The 23,408-nt window shown below is 42.8% G+C and overlaps 1 protein-coding gene and 1 long non-coding RNA gene across 4 annotated transcripts in view; one reads left to right on the top strand and one right to left on the bottom strand.

Annotated features, from left to right (window-relative positions):
- Positions 1-9,688, bottom strand: part of TAFA2 (TAFA chemokine like family member 2) — a 151,455-nt gene extending 141,767 nt beyond the window's left edge. The window contains exon 1 of one of the 3 annotated variants that reach the window (XR_014516625.1): positions 8,245-9,688. The gene's annotated coding sequence lies outside the window, so the exon portion shown is untranslated. Of the gene's footprint in view, positions 1-7,815; positions 7,899-8,244 lie in introns of those variants that run through there. The other 2 variants (XR_014516626.1, XM_083463870.1) reach the window with 2 other exon arrangements.
- On the top strand, positions 9,679-21,672 carry LOC310687980. Its single transcript, XR_014516706.1, has 3 exons — positions 9,679-9,809; positions 16,032-16,237; positions 20,010-21,672. It is a non-coding gene; the product is annotated as an uncharacterized lncRNA (long non-coding RNA).
- The last annotated feature ends 1,736 nt before the right edge of the window (positions 21,673-23,408 follow it).

Below are 23,408 nucleotides of genomic sequence, written 5' to 3'. Positions count from 1 at the left end.
AGAAACTCAGTTTTTCTTGGCACAGAATCTGGATAACATTTCTGCAGGATTTCAATGTATTTCTTATTTAGCATACAGCTTACACAGAACCCTGTGCATAACAGCTGCAAAGGACGACAACTCATGAGCATCTCAAACACATTGCGCTGTTATATTTACTTCCTTCTTCTTTTAAAAAACAAACTTTGTATCATAGAAATACTGCACTTTCCAAACAGTGCCAACAGCCTAATTTATTTTATTCCGGAGAAAATGGCCTCTTTTCCACAACTAGAATCCAGTGCAATGTTTGAACGAACATTTAAGGTCTTAAATTTGGAAGGGGGTCAGGGATGCACACACAAGACCTGTCCTCAACTTTCCCTATGCACAATGGCTCCATGTCAGACCTTTACATTCTAAGCATGAAAGTCTGTAAAAGGCTTCTATATGTGTTTGGCTGAATGCATTCGCACAATAAGGAATGCAGCTTACATTAAAGATCTGACGTTGAGTCAGCACGCACTGAGATACTGGGAGGTCTTACATGTACAACCCTCAATCCCTTCCCACTTTAAGCTCACACATGTTCAGTCTCATGCCTAAATAGGGTCTGTCAGTATATACCTAGGTGGCTGTTACAGGGAACTACTGGACAATACTTGTAACGTCATTTCCCATGTCATTTTTAATACAATTCCCATGGCATTTGTAATTTTCCCCCTCAATGTATTTTTTCCCTCTTGTACCGTATAGTGTTGTTCCTCTGTACCTTCACATACACATCATATATATATATATATATATATATATATATATATATATATTTGTATGTGTGTGTGTGTCTACACTCTTGCCTCTCAGCAATGTCTGAAAGTTTGCCTTCTAATCCTAGAACGAATAGGCTGAAGCACATTCTACACATGTTCAGATATATTCTCTTCTTCATCCAATACAAACCAACCCCACACATTGAAACCACGCCCCTATGGGAAGCCGTAGCTCAGATTAAGCAGTAGGAAGCTAAATAATGCACTTCCAGTCATCACAAAAGGGTCCTACACAATGGTATACTCAGCATAACGGCAATTGTTGCCTGGCACAGAGCACACTATCCTTCCAACATTTTCTAACGCATTACTGATGGAAAAGGCTCTAAAGCAAGGTTTGCCAAACTTGGGTCTCCAGCAGTTTCTGGACTACAGTTCCCATAATCCCTGACCACTGGTCCTGCTAGTTAAGGATGATGGGAGTTTAGTCCAAAAACAGCTAGAGACCCAAGTTTGGGAAACGCCAATACCAAGTATTACACTCTTATCAGTAAAGGTAAAGGTAAAGGGACCCCCTGACCATTAGATCCAGTCATGACCGACTCTGGGGTTGTGGCGCTCATCTCGCTTTGTTGGTTGAGGGAGCCGGAGTACAGCTTCCGGATCATGTGGCCAGCATGACAAAGCCACTTCTAGCGAACCAGAGGAGTGCACGGAAACGCCATTTACCTTCCCGCCGGAGCGGTACCTATTTATCTACTTGCACTTTGACGTGCTTTCGAACTGCTAGGTTGGCAGGAGTATTACACTCTTATTGGTGTGCAAATACATTGATATACAAAACATTATTACTGTGGCTGAGTTCACATATGGGCACTGACCACTGGATGTGTGAAATAGCCATCATAAATCAATCACTACCAAGGGAACATTTCTTTAAACACAATACTTTAGAAGGCAGCCAATCCATACAATGATGTAAAAAGAGCTATGTTGGATCAGGCTAACAGCCTACATAGTTTTTCCCACAGTGGCCAACCAGAAACTTCTGGGAATCTCACAAACAAACCATAAAAGCAATAGCCTTTCCCTCTTTCTTACCCCCTAGGAATATAGCCTTAGCTTATCATTTTAACAAAGAAACTGCACACAAGACACTAGAAGGTACAACCATTCCTGTGCCTATCACATATCTGAAGGTTGCATCTATTATTGTTTTTAAACTCTCCCTGCATGCTGAAATACAGCATGCTAGAGGAAAAGCTGGACTACAATCAAGATACTAGCTTTCCTCTCAAGACACTCGTTTTGTAGGAGTTGAAAAATAACAAGCGGGAGAATTCAATAATGCAGTTTTCAACTTATAATCTGAAATGGTACTGTCCAGGAAGAGCATGTGGTACTACTTCCCTGTTTGAAACAACTCTTAAAGAGAGGGGGAATAAGCATGTGCTTAAAAAAACAGTGCTCCAAAACATCTTCAGAAGCAATTCTATGATTATATGAATTTCTCAGCAAAAGTAAATGCAACCAATTGCTTTTTACTTCATGGTACAGTAGACACTTCCCGATACTACCTCAGTAATGGACGGTCTCTCCTTAGCTATCAGAAGATTTAATAGAGTACATTATATTATTGCATGGTAGGTTTGGCTATACTGTATAACACTATACTTTGAAATTAAACTGCATTTACCAAAATAAAACGAGCCTGCCCATTTGTTCAGATCTTTACTGGAAAGTCAGTTCTGTGTGTTCTCTTTTCTGAAGCAACATGAGTGGTCACAACTTTTTTGTGTCACCTCGTTTATGGAACTCCCTCCACATATCCATTTTCCTGGTACCAGCATTGTTGAGTCTTGGGCAACCTACGTAAAAACGTCTGCTGTCCAAATGGTACCTCGTGGATTTTGTTGATTTTTAAGTATGGATGTGTTGATGGTCATGCACCTATTTTATTTTGGTAGAAACTGTTATTTATGTTGAGAATTTTTTTCAGGCTGGGCAAGCCACCTCAATAAGTGTTAGCAGTACACAACGTATAAAAGTTTTAAAGGGGTTAACAATAACATTGAAAATAAACTATAGATGCTTAAGAGTGTATAAATTCTGATAACCTTGGAATACCAAATTGTCCCATTCTTCAAATGCATACATAACTAATTTTGTAATTGCTTTTCAACGTTTATAAAAAAAATAGGTTGCTGCTTAAAGTCTTGCCGCATATGAACAGTGACGGCTCTGATGTCTAAACGTTTCTCATTATGTAAGGACCACAGAAACCAATTTATAGATTCCCCCCCACCCCCGCATAGGCTGCATTATATTTCTTCCGCATATATCACACTACAGTCGCAAGGAATTCGGGACTGCAATCCTTTCTTGACAAAGTATCTCCATTTTAGGCACGTATAATGAGTACCATCCTCACAGCTGCAGCAAAGTAGTATCTTATTATTTTATCTCGCTGTCTGCAAAGTGTGTTTCCAAATACATTGTACGAAAGAAGCAGCACAAAACCCAACTGTACTGTATTCCTGGGGGAGTGAAAAGCTTTGCACTACAGTCTTAGATGAGTACTTGAGGTTGACATGATTATTTCATGCTTCCTTTTGATAGGCAACTGGTAATACAAGGTTTATCAGAAGCTGGATAGCGACTTCTGCAGAATTAGAGCACAAGTCTCTGCATGGTCTGTCTGCAGTAGGAGGGAACCGGAGGTTGATTGAATCAACCATGATGGATAGAAGCTATGATATTAGTGATGTCATCAGTCACCAGACTTTCAGCTGATAACACTTTTACTATAAAGATACTCTCTTTGAAAATACGTTCATGCACCAGAGATGTCTGGTTGCAAGCATAGCTTATATATTTTTGGAACATATATTGCTTTAATTTCGAGAACACAAATAAATTTTCTGTACTATGCTATATGCTGGCATAACCCATTATCTCATTTGTTGACCATTATGCCTTAATATGAAGTTGTAGTATGCTTAGGCATTGTGTTTGACTTGATCAAGGCTGTTTACTGCCTTGATCATTCTGGATATTTTACTTTACAGGGAACAAAATAGTCATTCTTTTCCTATGATTTTTAATATTTGTGATGTCCTTGCACTATTTAAAAAACCGAATGGTCAGTGAAAAATACTGTGTGTATTTACTCCAAGGAAGTCCTCTGAAGTACAATGCTTCTTACTCTTTAGTAAGTGGGCTTTGGGTTGAAGCACGATAAATATTAAGAGAGAGTGTGTGAGTGTTAATCCCAATTATCTGTCATAGTGTTTTAATTATGGAATTTTATTCATTGCACAATTTGTGTTTAGCTCATAAGGAACTAATAAATTTATACTGTACTGTCAGAGCAATGCCAGTTTGAAAAAGAAAATAACCCGTTCTAAGGTTACTGTTGTCCATGCAATACGGCTTTGTATTCTAAAGTGGTACTTAAACCAGAGAAGACAACTCTAGCAGCTTTTCGGAATCTTGACTCGCCCTTCATACCTTCATGCAGTCTTTAATTTATTATCTCTCTTTTTTTGCTTTTGCTCTGGTTACTCTGCATGTTCATATTGACGCCATGCATATATCACATGTAGATCACATAATCCTGGGATTGTAAAAAATAATAAACATTACAGTTGCTACACTACTAGACTATGTCTTTTTTATTTTTTAAAAAATGTTTCTGATAGTTAACCATTTGAATATCATTAATAAACACAATTCTCTACTTAGATAGATAGATAGATAGATAATAAATAAACATGTAGCTCTCAACGCAATCCTACCTGCTCAGAAATAAGTCCTGTTAAGGTCAATGGGGTTTACTCCCAGTTGAGAGGTTACAGGATTGCACCCTTAAACATTTCAATAAAATACTGCTCAAATTAAAATGGGCACACGTTTCATTCATTAAGGTTTCAATCCTATGCACACTTACCAAGGAGTAATTTACTCAGAATTCTAAGTAAAAATGCATAGGATTGGAATGCAAGTCCTTTTTTAAAAAAATACTGTAATTTGCAAGAAAAATGAATGTGATTCTGGACGACATTATGGCATAACATCCTCTGTTCTAAGTTAAAGAGCTACTTTAAGCTACAGGTCTTTACTATTTACTACCTGATATGAATAAATCACAGTTATCTGCTCAGTACAATATGATGTCCAGTTGACTGCTATGCTTCTCTATATCTAGGCAAATCCATAGCATTAAATACTGCATGGCATTGAGATAGTCTCTTATCTGTATGCATGCAACTGAACATTTAGCGGAGTCTTTTCTCAGTTTAGCATTCAGAGGTGCTATCCTAATCAGATGGAAGTTCATCCCTAGAAGAGTGATTTTCCCACCAACTCCAGTGATTCCATGAACTCTTTCTGCATGTAGCCTTGAAAAATCTGCTGCCAATTAGAATAGACCATCTGCTGTCTGTTAGGTTATAAACAATGCTTAGCTAGGTAGACCAGTGCTTTGATGCCATATAGAAAGCTTCAGATGTTTTGATTATTAAATAGTGCTATGCAGTTTCAGATCAATGGGGCAGGCTATCTCCTTGAACATAAATCTTTATGAGGTCCTATGAATCTTCTATCATAATATTGTCTTTCTTTACAAGTGGTTTTCTAATGCAGTTATCTTACCCGCACACGTGGTTTTCCATTCCACATAGCTGTTACATTCTGTCTGCCCCAGTGCAATGCTGAAAAACCCATGTTTTTCACAAAAGGCATGCAAAAATGATGCATCTAGTCTCTGATGAAAAACATTATATACACAGTATACCAGGAAATCCCTTTCAAAAATTTTTTTGCATTACCTAGTCATTTAATTGGGGCTGGAGCAAAATAATTTCTTGGTGGATTGTGCCTTGTGAGTGGAATCAAGATATTCTAAGGCACATATTAGCAGATAGACACCATACCGTTACTGACCGCATGCTGCTCCCACAGCCATATATATAATACTGCTACTCTATCAGTAATAACAATCCTATCTTAAGATTGTTAGGACAAGATGCACCCGTGTTTTGGTACAGAAAGAGTTAACTCACACAATGCCAAAAATGTTAGCTTTAGAAATCAAGACCTGCATGGGTAAAAACTCCAAAAATTATCGTATTTGCAGTAAAGACTTAACATTGTCTCTCTAATACTCCACCAATTACAAAATCACTTGATGGATATATTAAAAAGAAACTGCTGAAAATTGTGGAACCCTCATTATACAAAAATATGTCAAAGACGGTTTCCTAATGACTGTGGTATGTCATCTTGGAAGCAGGTTATTCATTTGCTTTGATGCTCTAAAAATATTTGGCAGCTCAGCTCTCTAAATATATTTACATGGGAATATGCTATACTGATACTGGTGAGCCTTAGTTCAAAGTACGGTAAGTATGTTGAAGAGCCTGCAAATATAATTATACGTTAATATAACTTCTTGCTTTAGTTTATATTGATTAACAAAGTAAGTTGTAAATCTGATGACAACTTAAATGTCTGTGCCTAAGGCCAACTGATAAACCAGGTACAGTACTTTAAATGAACACTACGATGCAAATATACCTTAACACCTTGAAGTGCTTTGTCTGGCTTTTGTAAAATAATAATAATACAGTATTTCTACAGGAGACAGGAAAAAATGATAATTACTAATATTATCCTAGAGCTTATGAATCGTGTTCTCTACAGTTAAAGCAACAAACTTAAAAAGTTCTCCAGACAGGTGTAAACTGCTGAAAAGGTTGTACAAAACAGAGCAAAACGATTAACAGGATAACTACATATATTTACAGTACTCAAAACAGTTGCCTCTTTTGCTCGCAACAGTCAGATCCACAGCTGTACGAGAAAGGAAGCAGGTATTTCAAAATTCCTGCTTTTGCAAAGGTGTTTGGAAAAGGAGGGAGGGGCATTGAGAAAGTCTCACTGTTAAATAGTAGGTGCTAACCCGGTCAAAATGGAAATCCACATTAATCTAATATATGTCTAATAAATGGAAGGAAGCAAAACAGATGACCCCCCCCCCAAAAAAGGCATAAGGCACAACTTGGAAAGTATTTACACAGGAATAAATGAAATCAAACCTCAGGGTTTATAAAGCCTCTTTTTCCCAGAGATTCATAAAACAATTCCTCTACTCTTTAACCTCTCCCTCCAGTCATTCAATAAAGCGACTAGTCTCCAAACAGAATAAAAATCTCAGGATATATGAGGCTCTGGAAGTTACCAGCCTTGCTCTTTATGAAAGGAGTTAGGCAGAGAAATCAATAGTCTCTCACAGATGGCCCCCGCATCTCCTCCTGCAGATATTGGGGGGGGGGGATGCAGGGTGAGGATTAAAATAATAAGGAACAGACAGTGTGAGGATTTCAAAGAGAAGACTTGACACATCTCATTGATCCACGCTGCAGTACATATGGGTTAGTTAAACACAAATGTAGTGCCATTTCACACCAATATGCCTTCTTATTTGAAGAGAATGTTCCTTATTTTTATTTCAGGGAAACAATTCTTATTTCTGCACCTCACTGCTGGGAGGGTGGTTCCCCTTCTTTCAGACCCCACTCATCACACCATAGCTAGATCTACCCAGAGTTCTAGAAAAGCAGGTATCCCAAAGCCCAGTACACTTCTTCAAATAAGATATTTTTAAATTGCCTTAGAAACCAAGCAGGACTGGAATTGAGGTAGACAGTTTACCACCACTGGGTTTTTTGGAATCTCTCTTAGACTGAAGTGGGGAGGGGGGTAGGAGTCTTTTCAAGAACAAACATATACTGTGCACAAAACCACCCCCTTGTACTCTTTGTGTTAACTAATCTAGAACAACCACCATCACAAGATTTCCAGCTCAACAAGGTCTTAGTAAAGGTACAGTCCCCTTTTCATCCATCACCTTGCAATGGGTGTTCGCCAAACATCCACCCTGGATTCCACAGAGCACAGTTCAAGAATGCTACCAAGGTATAAACCAACCAGTGTTAGGTATGCACCCAAATATTGAGGTCACATTTCTCCACAACTTCGCTCGCCTACCCACCACACCACCTACCCCAAACTCTGTCCAGATGTAAAAAGACAGCGTCTCAGGTCGAGAGATTTACTGTGTTAAGACGAGGAAGGGGACCCAAGTTCCACCACTCCCAGCTCATGCCAAATGCCCACACCCCAGGGCACATATACACAGCCTTTTTTATTATTATTCCAGATTAAATAATCCAGAATAACCTCACCAACTGCAGTTCCCACATCACCCATTAGTGTGAACCGACCGACATAAAAAAACCCCCACGAATATTCCCTCTTAACCACACTAGTGAAAGTAGAGGCGGGTGGTTCTGGTTACTGGGCGTTAAAAGGCGCGTAACTAATCCACTTTCAGAGATCTCACGTCTGCCCTCTAAGCAAGGAGCAGGAGAGGCTGAGCCCAGCCCATGCGGAAAAGGAAGCCCTGGCGGCGGCGGCGCCTTTCCTCACCTACCTGCAGACCCGCTTCCTTAAGGAACTACCTAGCGATCCTCCTTCAGGTCCCGGAGGGAAACTCCAGCTTTATCGGACTTGCATCGCTTACAAATCCCAAATTCGCCTGCAGCATCCAGTGGCATGGGGGCGGGAGAGAGAGGAGAGAGAGAGCTGGTTCAAAAGAGAGCGGGCTACTTTTATGTGTCTAAATAAGATTCGGAGGCGAGTTCAAAACAAACCAGAAGGCCAGCGGGGGCGGGGGGGTGGATTTGGGGTTGTGCTATAGATCTGCTTTGCACGGTTTCCAAACCACAACCGTACAAAACGTTAAAGCGGGGGGGGGGTGCGCGAGAGAAAAACGCCGCTTTCAACCTTCTCTCTTATTCTTTCGCCCCTCGGAAAAAGCAAGTTAGTCCCGCAGCCCCGCGCTGCTCTCCACCCTTTGGCTGCTCAGCGACGCCCCGATCCACTCAAGAGAGATTTTTAAAAAAAAAGAAAAAGAAAAGAGCAACAACTCCGGACTATTGCAGAGAGATCTCCCCGCGCTCTGTTATTCCATTTGTGGTTAGTTTGCTTTGCTTTCAGCACGCGGGGCCACTTTCGGCCAGTTTGCCTCCCTCCATTCTGCTCCCTTTCCCGGGGAATAAAGCGGGCGGAGGAAATTCTTCCTTCAGCGCAGCCAGTCTGCTCGTAGATCTCCAGGTCGCTGGCTTAGCTCGCTGCTGCTGCTGCTGCTGCTTCAGGCGGGCGATTCGACGGCACCTCGCTCTCCTCCTCCCCTGAAAGCGCGGGGAACCATCTGCGTGGCTGGGGCGGGCAAGCAGGCAGGCAGCGGGGAGAAAGCGCCCACGTCCCGATGAGGCGGCAGATGGCGCGTCCTTTCGGTGAGGGGGGGGGCACTGTTTCTCCACCCCACGCCTTGCTCCTGCAGGGTGCAAGGTCCACAGACGGGCGAGAGGTCGGGCGCCCCGTCCCCGTTCCAGGACCTCTTCTGGCCGCCGAGGGTCCCTCACGCAGGCAGCCGCCCAGCCCGCCCCGTGCCCGTCGCAAGAGCAGCCTCCCGCATCTGCCCCAAGCCCGGGAGCGCTGCTACGATCCCGGGCAGGCGCGTCCTCTTGAGGCGCCGGGGCGGGCTGCGAAGGGAGGCGAGGAGTAAAGGCAAACCCCGAGTAACGAGGAGCCGCTACGTCGAGGGAGAGGCCGGTCCTCCTCCTGGCGCGCTTCCTCCGCGCGGTGCGGGGCTGCGGTGCCGACGCCTCCCTCCCCGGGGGAGTTGCTTTTCCCGCCTCTCCCGGGAGGCGCGAGTGGACGGGTGGGGATCCTTCCCGGGGAGCTGAAATCCCATCCAGGAAGGCGGCAGAAACCCGAAGGCGAGCGGCTGGCCGAGCGGAGAGCGGGAAAAGAGTGCGGCGCCAGGCTCAGGCTGGCTCCCCTTCTCCCTCTTCTCCCGCTCGCTTCACTCCACTCCTTTCTTCGGGCTGGGGAGAGAGCGCCTGCTGGCAGAGGCGGGAAAAAGGCAGCCGCCTCCAAATGCTGGCCTCTGTCTCCCTCCAGCGTTTGTCTTCTTCTTTGGCGATCACTCGAGTAAGATTGTCTTCCATAAACACAGTTTTAACAGTGAGTCCGTAAGTGACTGTGGAGGAGGCCAGTTCTGGATCCACAATTCCTTCCACAGTGGGGACATAGGTTTCTGGGCGGGAGTTGATCACGGTGAGGGTTTGCCAAGCGTGCCATCTTCCTCTCAGCACGTTTCTCCCTTTCATCCTGAGTTTGAGCGTCTTCAAAGCCTATGACACCTTTGGTTGTTCTCCAGTTGGAGCGCTCGCAGGCCAGTGTTTCCCAGTTGTCAGTGTTAATACTACATTTTTTTAGATTTGCCTTGGGAGAGTCTTTAAACCTCTTTTGTTGACCACCAGCATTACGCTTTCCATTTTTAAGTTCAGAATAGAGCAGTTGCTTTGGAAGATGATGATCGGGCATCTGAACACCGTGACCAGTCCAAGTTGATGTTGAAGAATCATCGCTTTGACACTGGTGATCTTTGCTTCTTCCAGTACACTAGCATTAGTTCGCCTGTCTTCCCAAGTGATGTGTAAATTTTTCCAGAGACACCGTGGATGGACTCTTTCACTGCCTCTTGTGGGAGTAAATTCCAGAAGTGAACTATGCACCACCATGTGAAGAAGTACAGTGGTACCTCGGGTTAAGTACTTAATTCGTTCCGGAGGTCTGTACTTAACCTGAAACTGTTCTTAACCTGAAGCACCACTTTAGCTAATGGGGCCTCCTGCTGCCGCCGTGCCGCCGGAGCACGATTTCTGTTCTCATCCTGAAGCAAAGTTCTTAACCTGAAGCGCTATTTCTGGGTTAGCGAAGTCTGTAACCTGAAGCGTATGTAACCTGAAGCGTATGTAACCCGAGGTACCACTGTACTTTAATCTGTCCTAAATCTTCCCACATCTAGTTTCTTTTATTGCCCCTGAGTTCTAGTTATTAGAGAGGAGAAAAAACTTATCTATCCACTTTTTTCCATGCCATACATAGTTTATACACCTCACCCCTAAGAAAATAAGAGTAGCCTTGCTGGATCAATACAATTCAATTAGACTTATGTTTGAGTAGATGCATATAGTACTGTGCTGCAAGGGTTCAGCGTGAGAATAAGTCATAATGGCATCTCTATTAGAGCTAGACCTGTTTCCAGATTTATGTAGTGGTTAAGAGCAGTGGACTCATAATCTGGGGAACCAGGTTCGTGTCTCCGCTCCTCCACGTGCAGCTGCTGGGTGACCTTGGGCCAGTCACACTTCTCTGAAGTCTCTCAGCCCCACTCACCTCACAGAGTGTTTGTTGTGGGGGAGGAAGGGAAAGGAGATTGTTAGCTGCTTTGAGACTCCTTAAGGGGGAGTGGAAGGCGGGATATCAAGTCCAAAACTCTTCTCTCCTCTTTCTGGGCAGAGCATTCCACAATCAGGGAGACACTGCAGAAAAGGCCCATTCTTGTGCGGCCACCCTCCAGACCTCTCGTGGATGGGGCACACAAAGAAAGACCACAGATGATCATAGGTTCCAGGTGCTTCATTTATGTTTTTAATGATGTCTTTACTGATGCTTTTACAGTGGTACCTCGGGTTAAGAACTTAAGTCATTCTGGTGGTCCATTCTTAACCTGAAACTGTTCTTAACCTGAGGTACTACCGCTGCACAATTTCTGTTCTCATCCTGAAGCAAAGTTCTTAACCCAAGGTACGATTTCGGGTTAGCGGAGTCTGTGACCTGAAGCGTTTGTAACCTGAGGTACCCCTGTATTATAATCTTGCATGTTGTATACCTCCTTTGTTACAGCTATATAAAAGTGCAGATTATAAATACTTTAATTAATAAATAACTCTTGACAAAGTATTGAAAGGGCATGTATTCGGAGAGGCCTTAACATTGAGAAATGTGGCATCACAGAATGCCAGAAAAATACAAGTGTTTTATCTGCTCAATAGTTTGGAGACTGGGTTATCGAATCCCTACTACATGGGGCTCCAAATCCCTGCCATAATTCATCTGTACAGTGGAACCTCTACTTACAACCATAATCCGTTCCAGAGGTCCGGTCATAACTAGAAACATAGAGGCGCACTTTTCCATAGAAAGTAATGGAAAAGTGAATTGATCCGTTCTAGACAATGAAAAACAGCCCCTAAAACAGCAATTTAACACGCATTTTACTGTCTAACGAGACCATAGATCCATAAAATGAAGGCAATAATCAATGTACTGTACTATAAAATAAATAAGACAGTATTGTAGATGAAAAAAATTAACTTTTTTTTTCCCTTACGCGCACTGAGGGTGGGTGGGCTTACCTGGCTACAAGCTGGGGGTGGGGCAAGGGTCAGTAAAGAGCTGGTTCACTTTGGCCAGGGTCACTTTTTCTTCTTGGCAGGCCAGGTTCTTCTCTGGACTTCCTCAGGTTAGTTCCTTGGGGGGGGGGGGCTGCAGTGCATGCTGCTGTGCCTCTTGCAGGCAGCACCTCTTCCATCCCTTCTTTGGGGGTGGGATGGGGGCCCTCTCCCTGGCAGCAGAGGCCCCAGCGCTGCTCCGCAGCCGGCCAGGCGAGCTCCGGTCTGCCAGCAAGGCCTCTGTTCGTATCTAGAGGAAAGTTCATAAGTCGAGGCACCTACTGAAAGTCGTAACTGGATAGAGCCGTGCGTAAGTCGAGGTTCCACTGTACTAGCCAGCCCCTTTGGCGAGAGTTGGTGCACAGAGTGAATTTCATGAGCAGCCCAGAATTTTAAAACTTCACAGCAATAAGGTTGTGGCAGCCCTGAGATGGAAAGCAGCTTCAGAAGCTAAACTGGGAGCAGGCTTAATGAATTGCCTGCTGGAGGATTTTAGCCAGAGTAGCAGTGCTGACTTGTGGCGGGACTGTTGAATCTGCTTGTGGAAAAGACATATTTTAGGAACTGTCAGGAGGAAATTGCATAGTCTCATTTAAACACGTTTTCAGTGGTAAAGTGGTCTGGCACCCAGCCCTTCTCTGGTGTCCAGAGTCCTGCAAAGCACTAAAAGTGTGGCGGTCAAACCAAAACAGAAATCAAACAAAAAGCAGAAAAAGCAGGTACAGTGGTACCTCAGGTTACATACACTTCAGGTTACAGACGCTTCAGGTTACAGACTCTGCTAACCCAGAAATAGTACCTCGGGTTAAGAACTTTGCTTCAGGATGAGAACAGAAATCGTGCTCTGGTGGCACAGTGGCAGCGGGAGGCCCCGTTAGCTAAAGTGGTACCTCAGGTTAAGAACAGTTTCAGGTTAGGAACGGACCTCCAGAACGAATTAAGTTCTTAACCCGAGGTACCACTGTATGTGTAAACACAAACTGTCTTATTTCCTAAGTGGTCAAACTACTTCACATACTTTATCTTACCTTAGTTACCTCCACAACAACCATGTATGGTGGGACGGTATTATTCCCATGTTCAGAAGAAGCAGCAATACTGATTAGAGATGGCAGCTCAATCCACTCAATTGTTTAATAGTTGAGTGGAGAACCAAACCCCGGGATATTTCCACATCATAGCTCATTCTCTCAACCACTACAAAGCAGCACTCACTAATTCTGGAAAAAACCAGAATGAGCAGGAACAAATTATACAAATACATTGAAAGCAATATGAACCAACAGCTCACAAAACAGAAATGAATAGCATTTGTCTGCAGGTCTGGACTTAGCACTGTTAAATGCAATATGACTGATATTCCAAAGTTCTTGCAAAATAAAATAATTTTAAAAGTTTCTTCCCATTTTCTCTTTGGTCTTTCTCCTAGTCTTAGGTTTCTACTTTTCAAAGAGAGAGAGAGAGAGCCTGGTGCTTTCTTAGTTCAACTTTTTGTAGAACATAACACAATTGGTGTGGCAACTTCTTATTATAACTATCCACATCTGAACTACTCTGTAAATTTCACCTCAATCAGAAAAGGAAATAACAGGTTGCTGGCAGTGTGTGGTGTGTGTATGTGGAGTAAATAAGAGTACTAGTCTGCTTCTGCCACTAGATTTGAATTAATATTTTTTTCATCCCAGTGCATTCTATACTTTGAGTCTTGATGTATTTCTTCAAAGGGGAACAAAAATAGATAGTCATGGTAGACACAATTCTCACCTTAATCATTTTCATAAGAAAAATGGAAGTGCAATGCTAGAACAAATAGAATGAAGAGGATATGATATATTCTCTCAAAACACTAAAACACAGAGCTGCCATTTCAGAAAAAGCATATTAGAATTCACCTGCAAGGCCTTTCCAGCACTAAAATAAAAACCCATTCTTTCCTAAAGTAAAATATAAATTCGCTTGTTCACAGTAATTTTAAGTACAGATTGCATTTCAGGTGGTCCGCAATTTAACGGAACCACCTTTACCATCGGGGCCTTGTAAAGACCCCAAGATCTCCTGCAACGATTTTGCAAAGTTTTTTGCAGATAAAATCACTCATATTCGGAAGGAGCTAGACACCACCGTGGGAGCAGGGCTGGGGCGGGAGAGTGCTAGAGCCCTGTCTGGTCAAATTGCATGGAATCAATTTCAATCTGTTACCCCCGAGGATGTGGACAGGCTGCTTGGACGAGTGAAACCAACCACCTGTCTCCTTGATCCTTGCCCATCCTGGCTTATAAAAGCTAGCCGGGAAGGGCTGGGCGATGGGCTCTGCGGGGTGGTGAATGCTTCCCTCTGTGAGGGAACATTCCCAGATCCGCTGAAAGAGGCGGTCATTAAACCGCTTCTTAAAAAACCATCTTTAGACCCGGCCAGTATGGCCAACTATCGCCCAGTCTCAAATCTTCCATTCTTGGGCAAGGTGATTGAGCGTGTGGTTGCTGAACAACTCCAGGCACGCCTGGAGGATGCGGACCATTTGGATCCCTTCCAATCAGGGTTCAGGCCTCATCATGGGACTGAAACTGCCTTGGTCGCACTGGTTGATGATCTCCGGCGAGCTAGGGACAAAGGTGAGAGTTGTTTCCTAGTTCTGCTGGACCTCTCAGCGGCCTTTGATACAATCGACCATAACATCCTTCTGGACCGTCTAGAGGGGTTGGGAGCTGGGGGCACTGTTATACAGTGGTTTCGCTCCTTTCTCCTGGGCCGTGTTCAGAAAGTGGTGGTGGGGGATGAGTGTTCAGACCCTTGGGCCCTCACTTGTGGGGTGCCTCAGGGTTCCGTCCTCTCCCCCATGCTTTTTAACATCTATATGAAGCCGCTGGGAGAGATCATCAGGGGGTTTGGACTGGGTGTCCATCAATATGCAGATGATACCCAGCTCTACCTTTCTTTCAAATCAGAACCAGTGAAGGCGGTGAAGGTCCTGTGTGAGTGCCTGGAGGCGGTTGGAGGATGGATGGCGGCTAATGGATTGAAGTTGAATCCTGACAAGACAGAAGTACTGTTTTTGGGGGACAGGGGGCGGGCTGGTGTGGAGGACTCCCTGGTCCTGAATGGGGTAACTGTGCCCCTGAAGGACCAGGTGCGTAGCCTGGGAGTCATTTTGGACTCACAGCTGTCCATGGAGGCACAGGTCAATTCTGTATCCAGGGCAGCTGTCTACCAACTCCACCTGGTACGCAGGCTGAGACCCTACCTGCCCGCTGACTGTCTGGCCAGAGTGGTGCATGCTCTAGTTATCTCCCGCTTGGACTACTGCAATGCGCTCTACGTGGGGCTACCTTTGAAGGTGACTCGGAAACTACAACTAATCCAGAATGCGGCAGCTAGACTGGTGACTGGGGGCGGCCGCCGAGACCACATAACACCGGTCTTGAAAGACCTACATTGGCTCCCAGTACGTTTCCGAGCACAATTCAAAGTGTTGGTGTTGACCTTTAAAGCCCTAAACGGCTTCGGCCCAGTATACCTGAAGGAGCGTCTCCACCCCCATCGTTCTGCCCGGACACTGAGGTCCAGCGCCGAGGGCCTTCTGGCGGTTCCCTCATTGCGAGAAGCGAAGCTACAGGGAACCAGGCAGAGGGCCTTTTCGGTGGTGGCGCCCGCCCTGTGGAATGCCCTCCCATCGGATGTCAAGGTGATGGACAACTACCTGACATTCAGAAAACATCTTAAGGCGGCCCTATTTAGGGAAGCTTTTAATGTATGATATTTTAATGTTTTTTGGTTTCTGTGGAAGCCGCCCAGAGTGGCTGGGGAAACCCAGCCAGATGGGCGGGGTACAAATAATAAATTATTATTATTATTATTATTATTATTATTATTATATTGACTATGTTTGACACACCCTCATTGTTGCTTTTCTAAGCCGTCAGTTCAAATGCCATGAACACCACATGGAGAACACTGAAAATGCTTCTTTGTGGAGACAGTTCAGCTTGCCAGATGGATCCGCCCGGTCAACTGGAGTTCTTCCACATCCTTCCCAGTGGTCGGATCCAGTTGTTCTGCCGCAAGTGAGGAGTGCGAAGGTGTGCCGTATGCAAATAGAGTACCGACTTCAGTTTCTGCTGAGTAAGTCTAATATGAAATTATGCTAATGAGCGCTAATGTGTCTTGGTAATGCTGCTTCCTTCGTCAGCACCACAAGAGATGACCAAATTAGGATGATTTAAATGGGTTAGAGAAAAAAGCATTTGCGTGTTCCAGAGTTCCCAAGTTCCTTTTACATACTTGGGGAGAGTTTCTAACTGACCAATAAGGACTATCTGATTCCTTATGGTTCCTGGTGGTTCTCCACACCCCTGAAGTTTGGTTGGCCTTCACTAGGGACAGATCCTGCCCTGTGAAACTCCCTACCAATAGAGGTTCCGTAGGAGCCAACTCTCCCTCTCTTCAGATGTCTTCTGAAAACTATCATGTTTAGACAGGCCTTCGTAATATGAATTTTCTCTTTTAACCAATCAGTATTTATCAGTGTTTTTAATGATGTTTTCCCATGGATACTTTTATTTGTTTTATTTTCCTATGTTGCATACCGCCTTGAAATATTAACCGCAGATTACCAGCTGTAGCTTTCTTACGCTGTGCTCATCAGCTTTTGGCTCTGAATACTGTTCCCAGGCAATGTGGGAGGGTTCAGAAGCAAAAAAAGGCTAGGAGCAAACTTTAATTGACAGCAGGTCTGAGCTCTTCAGTAACACCCATCCCCTATCATCATTTTTATCAGACAACACTGGCATAAGGTAGGCTTGCAATATGTCAGGTGACAGCAAAAACTGGAAGTTTTTTAGTGGCGGCAGTTAGAATAAGATCTAGTATTTAATTACAGTGGTACCTTGGGTTAAGAGCTTAATTCGTTCTGGAGGTCTGTTCTTATTCTTATTCTGTTCTTAACCTGAAGCACCACTTTAGCTAATGGGGCCTCCTGCTGCCGCTGCACCGCTGCTGCGCGATTTTTCTGTTCTCATCCTGAAGCAAAGTTCTTAACCTAAGGTAATATTTCTGGGTCAGCAGAGTCTGCAACCTGAAGCATATGTAACCTGAAGCGCATGTAACCCGAGGTATCACTGTATTGATTTAAACCTCCAAAATGTATTTTCTATAGTTAAGCTTTTTTGCCGAAAAAGCATCAGAAACAGCTCAAAAAAAGCTTAAAATAACTATTTTGGGGGTAGGTTTCACCAAAGAAAACCTTAACAATTTTGGTGGGTTTCTTTGCGGGTGCCAGGAATTTTATTTTTTGAAATATGGCAACTGTAGCATAAGGTAGTAGTTGTTTCTTTAGTGCCAACAGGCTAGAACTACAGTTGGGGATTTGCCTCTCCTAGAAGTTACATTGGCAGTAACTCTGAAAACAGGTCCAGCTCTAGTAAAGATGCAATTGTCACTTATTCTTAAGCTGAATTCCTTCAGCACAGTGCTATATGCATCTACTCAAAAGTAAGTCTAACTGAATTAAATGGCTCTTACTCCCAAGTAAGTGGGGTTAGGATGGCAGCCTTAATTCCATGAGCTGCTGCGTCTCAGTCTTTAGTATCTCGCAGAATCAGCCCCAAAGTCAGTCTTCAATAAGCAAATGTGAATGAGATCCTGCGATGCCATGAATGTACTTAAATGTGGTTCATAAATCTCAAATTTTAAATTCAACATCTTAAGTTGTTATAAAAACATTTGTACACTGTCAATTTAAATTTAACTTTTAGCTCCTCAATTCTTCCTCACGAGGGAATTCTTAAAAGAAGCCATCGTTGCCGTGTATTTAATTATAAATTACTTTGGCAGCACTTCCATTCTATAATTAAGCAAACAAAGGGAGAAAAAAGTGATCCTACGCTTGCAAGGACTTAGACAAAGCAATTAAAATGGTTAGCAGAAAGGAAATGAGTGTTTCTTAAGACTCTTTCAGCAGGAAGAAATTGTGTAAGAAGACATGATAACTCATCAGCAAGAAGGATTAGTTTTCACTGTGGAGATTCGTGGTACCATTTATTATCTCTCCAGATACCATTTTTGTAATCTGTAAAGTGTCATTTTAGACACAGGCTTCACAAATCCTGGTGGGTTCTCTTTTTTTTATTAAAAAGTTGTCAGATCATAAGGAGCCAGGTAACTCCATCCCATTAGAATGGAGTTCTCAAGCAAAGAATTGCTCAAAAGTTTTGAGCCCAATCCAGCTAAGAAGACCCATTCACATAAGCAGGTACAACTTTCTGGATCAGAACACAAAGTCATGAATCGGATACATATATGAATCCACATCTATCTGCACTGCACAGCTTTTTAATGGAAGCCCCGTCAAATGTGCAATTGAATGTGGATCTCCATCAACATCCTGGCACAACTAATTATGCCCCAACATGAAATGATGCAGATTAGTTTCCTATAGAAAGAGACACTTCGTGTTCTCCTATGAAACAAATTGTGCATTTATTTATTGATGCAATCCAGTTTCTGCATTATCTGTTTACTTGTTCAGATCTTTATTATTTCATATACTAAAGTTTTGGGGAGGATCACAGCATTTAATATCTTTAGTGACCATGAATATAGTAAATAAGACAGAGGGAAGAGAGGAAAAAAAGTAGAGCATGTTTTTGCTCTTAACCCTCTATGTTTCAGCCCAGAATATAAATCGGAATAATACATATTTATGAGCTCATATGTATTCATAAGGAAGCATTACCTGCTGCCTTAAAATGCTGTTATAAACATTATTACTGGTGTTCATGTTTGATGATGCTCTGAGAGTACCTGAGGAGCACAATAATGATAATTACAAATGGATGTACACCCTGACGCTATCACTTTCCACTGAACCCAAAAACAGTAATTGCAATCCTCACCCCAGGATGAAGGGGTGGGATTTGAAATTAGTTTCAGCGAGGATGTTGTCTAGTACCCTCATCCTAAAGCATAATTTGATTAAAAATATTAACAGGTAGGTGATCATCTTTAAATACTCCAAGCTGGGTGTGTCAAGAGAATTAGCAAAGGGGCAACTTTCACCCTTTCAGGAAAAACAATGGGCATTTGCATTCTGAAATAGTTCTGAATTATTTTCCTTATTGGCAAAAGGGGACTCAAGTTTACTCAAACCAGGTGACTGGTTGCTTAAATACACAACTATGTATCCCCAACACCACAAAAGAAAGTTATCTTCCAAAATGGCACAAGACTTTCAAGTAGAAAAACACTGCAACTAAACAATATTCTGTGGGAGAGTCTTCAGGTTATTTAATTAAACGTGTAACAAAATCTATAGATGATATAAAGCAATAAAGCATCACTAGTGCTGGGGTAACTGGGCCAGTGGCTTTTTTTCTTCTTTCTAAACCACACATAGTGGCATGGCAACAAGCCATGTGGCAGAGACTCATTCACACAGTGAGTTGGTACACAAACAGCAAATAACTTGTGTTGTTAGACAGATACGTATGGCACACAAAATATATCAATAAATTTCTACCCCCCACTCTTCAACCCTAAAGGAGCCCATTGCAGAATACACACTGCTTAAGGTGTGTATTTATTTTATACAGCGTGTTTTTGTGGGATAGCCAGACTCATGTAACCAACATGCTTAAGTATAATTAATGCATGAAGGGGTTAATGCCATAGCGTAAGCTGTCCTGCCAGGCTTAGCTAGGTCACTGCCCCTCACCTTGGGAAGAAATGAGCAATCAAGCCTACAGTTCACCTTCCAGGCTAAGCTGCTTGTTCTAGCTTAGCTGCATAGTTTTCACAAGGCATTTTTGTGTTCCTGGGAAATCCAGTCAGATGGGCGGGGTATAAATATAGTATTATTATTATTATTATTATTACTACTACTGTACCAATAATTTAGGAACTTTCACCACTGTAAAAGGCCAAGTTTTACTGCCTGTGCAACTTTCAGAAGCACATGAATCTGACCTTTGAAGAGTTTGTAAGTAAACCCTTTTTAACTGACCAAAGGTGTGTTTTTATTCCTATGCTAGATAAAGAGGAAAGTTCTGCAGCTCACAAGGACATATTTTAAAGGTCTAACAGTCTATATACCCATGTTTTACTTTGCTGCATATTTTGTGATTTTAAATCAATTTTAAATCGCTGCCAGGATTTTCTCACCAAAGCGTACTTCCCCCAAATTTGGATCTTAGAATTCTCCTTTTATACTTACATTTGTTCCTTGAACCAACAGTTTTTAAGCCAACAAACGTAGAAATCTTTCATAGAAAACAAGCATAGTAAAACTGGAGATGGAATAATATTTTTTTAAGGTTCCACGGAAAGAAAAGGTGCTGCCTGTTAAGGTGTTTCAAGGTTACACAGGGAGAAAGTTGTAGTGGAAGGGGCAAAAAGAGTGGAGACGAAAATAATTTTGAAAGCTATCCTATGAATGTCAAGGTCTAATCCCTTCTGTATGCGGTCCTTGGCATTTTCTACACACCAGACCAAAAAGTAAACAACCCATGAATGAATATTGACAGCATATAAAAATATGTTAATGATGTGGAGATGATATTCCAGAAAAAGATGAACTGATAAATAGAAAAATCAAAAACACTGCAACACATTGGCGCTGGTGATAATAATTACACCATTCTAGAGACACGCCAATTACTTTTACACATAAACAAGGGGGGAAATCAATTAATTTTTCTGATTTATAATATTTATAACACCAAAGAAGAAAGCTAACCTTGCAGCCAAGCTTGCCAACTGCAGCTCACAAATTGCCCTAATAAACAACATAGGTTTATTGACCCGTAATCTGCGAACTTCTGGGAGGAGCAGAGAAAGAAGCAGCACCATGGTACATCTGCAGCAGAACAACTGGATGCCTTCATCTGCCCCAACTGCAGCAAAACATGTCTCTCCCTTATCAGTCTCTAAAGTCACAGCAAGACCTGTAAATCTCCAATGGCTTGACTTCACCCCTAAAGGCGCACTCCTTCATTGTCTCCCAAGACAGATGGATGCCAACAAAGTCTGCAAACACCCACTCCAAATGGAATTCAGTATGAATGCGCATCTAGGTATAGGCCAGATCAGGGATCCACTGTCTCTACTCGGCTGCTGCCACCTCCTCGTACATTCATTCATGGGTCACTCATGTTCCTAGGACTGTATATGACATGCAGAACCTGTTGCCTGCTCAAAAAGCTGTGATAGTTTTTAATGGTGAGCACAGATGGGCAGTGTCACCTCTGCTGGTTCGCTAAAGCATTTCTGTGAACTGAAGGAGATTTGGAACCAGTGTAACTCGTTTTTTCAATGCCCTATCACTCCCTGAAATGCTCCTTTTGTGTGGTTGTGCTGGGGCATAGCCCTGGCTCAGCTGAGGTCGGCATTTCCTGCCAGCATAGTCTCTGGTGAGCCAGGATGGAGAATTTATGTGAGTGTAACCCTGGCTCGGGACGCGGGTAGTGCTGTGGGTTAAGCCACAGAGCCTAGGGCTTGCCAGTCATAAGGTCGGTGGTTCGAATCCCCACGACGGGGTGAGCTCCCGTAGCTCGGTCCCTGCTCCTGCCCACCTAGCAGTTTGAAAGCACGTCAAAGTGCAAGTAGATAAATAGGTACCACGCCGGTGGGAAGGTAAACGGCATTTCTGTGCGCTGCTCTGGTTCGCCAGAAGCGGCTTAGTCATGATGGCCACATAACCCGGAAGCTGTACGCCGGCTCCCTCGGCCATTAAAGCGAGATGAGCGCCGCAACCCCAGAGTCGGCCATGACTGGACCTAATGATCAGGGATCCCTTTTACCCTTTACCTTTACCTAACCCTGGCTCAGCTAGGATAACCCAAGGCAACTGGATCCTAACCTCACCATCCCAGCAGATCTGGGGGTTTGGACTGCGGTGTGCTTAATCTAAAGGGGCGGAAATGTTGGTTTGCTTTTTATAAAAACACAATTATGAGACTGCATGGGATTGTTATGTTGTATCAGTTAAATTGGAAAAGTTGGGTTTGTGCCAATCCAATCCACAATCCACTTAAACTGGAAAAGTTGGGTTTATGCCAAGTTTGTTGCATTGATCAAATGCCCTAATAAACTAAGTTGGATACATTAGAGGGTTGCATTTCAAAAAGCTGTTGAACAAACCAAATTTGTCACAGATGCAGGTACAATGCCGACTTGCAGATTAATGATGAATTGAGCCATTACTTCAAGATACCTGCAAGGATAGCCTTACTGATGGAGTCGGCAGTTTAAATGTTTGCATTAACTATTTGGAGAAGACTTAACATTTGCAAGTGTATTAGGAATACTACAGTATATTGGTTTAACCTTAATATCTGGAACTATACACCGCTACGCTGCTGTTTCAAACAAATGTTATATCTGGGTACAGGATGGTAATTTGTTCTGGAGGAGTATTTTTTAAAAAAAAAATCCAGTTGGGCAGCTGGCAACTAACAGAAGACATGGGGCATAAAAAAAGAAAAATCTAGAAACTGCCTAGATCTGAATTCTAGAGTCCACATACCGTAGTTAAGTTCTCAGAACAGGAAATATTTTCTGTTTATATTTTTAACAAAGTCTTCAGATTAACTTTCCATCCACTTCTGGGCTTATTCCAGCTACATAAAGGCAACCCCATGCCATCTGGCTACAACAGATGTACCAGAAAAAATGAAAATTAATGGGCCAAGAGTACAGAACCCATCAGTACATTGGAAATGTAAACAATGAAAAGTCATTAACACAAAAAAAGTAAACATGAAAATAGCACGTTAAACAGAGCGAGGAGGGATACCCTAACAAAACAAAGCAAAATGAATACTATACTGTTAAAGCAGGCCTTAATTCTTTAGACAGAAAAACAGAAGCAGCAGATGAAACAGAAAATAGTAATGCTTAGCACCGATATTTCCCTTTAGTTCTGTATGTTTGAAACACTTCCCATACATTTTTTAAAAGTAATCTTCGCAACATCTTTGTTATAAGATTGCAGCTAGGATTGTAATTTACACGCAAATAATTTTCAAGGAGCTCCATACAGAATTGCTTAAACTATTTTAATGAGTGTGGCTCACTTATGTTTTACGGAATTTGAAATCGGAGAAGTGGCTAGATAAAGAGCCAGTGAAGTCCTGAAGACAGGTCATAGACACATAGCTGGGAAGATCTGAGTTCAAATCCTTTTCAAGTAAAAAAAACTTCCCTAAGTGGCCTTATGCAAAAATGCACCTCTCCCTCTGCCACTTTCCTACTTAAGTGTGCATATTGGAGGAAGGAAAGGATGCAATTACAAATCCTT

This window comes from Podarcis liolepis (genome assembly GCF_965112155.1).
Source record: "Podarcis liolepis genome assembly, chromosome: 10".
NCBI classification, from domain to species: domain Eukaryota; kingdom Metazoa; phylum Chordata; class Lepidosauria; order Squamata; family Lacertidae; genus Podarcis; species Podarcis liolepis.
The sequence above is the reverse complement of the archived record's forward strand: the minus strand, read 5'-3'. Positions and strand labels throughout refer to the sequence as shown.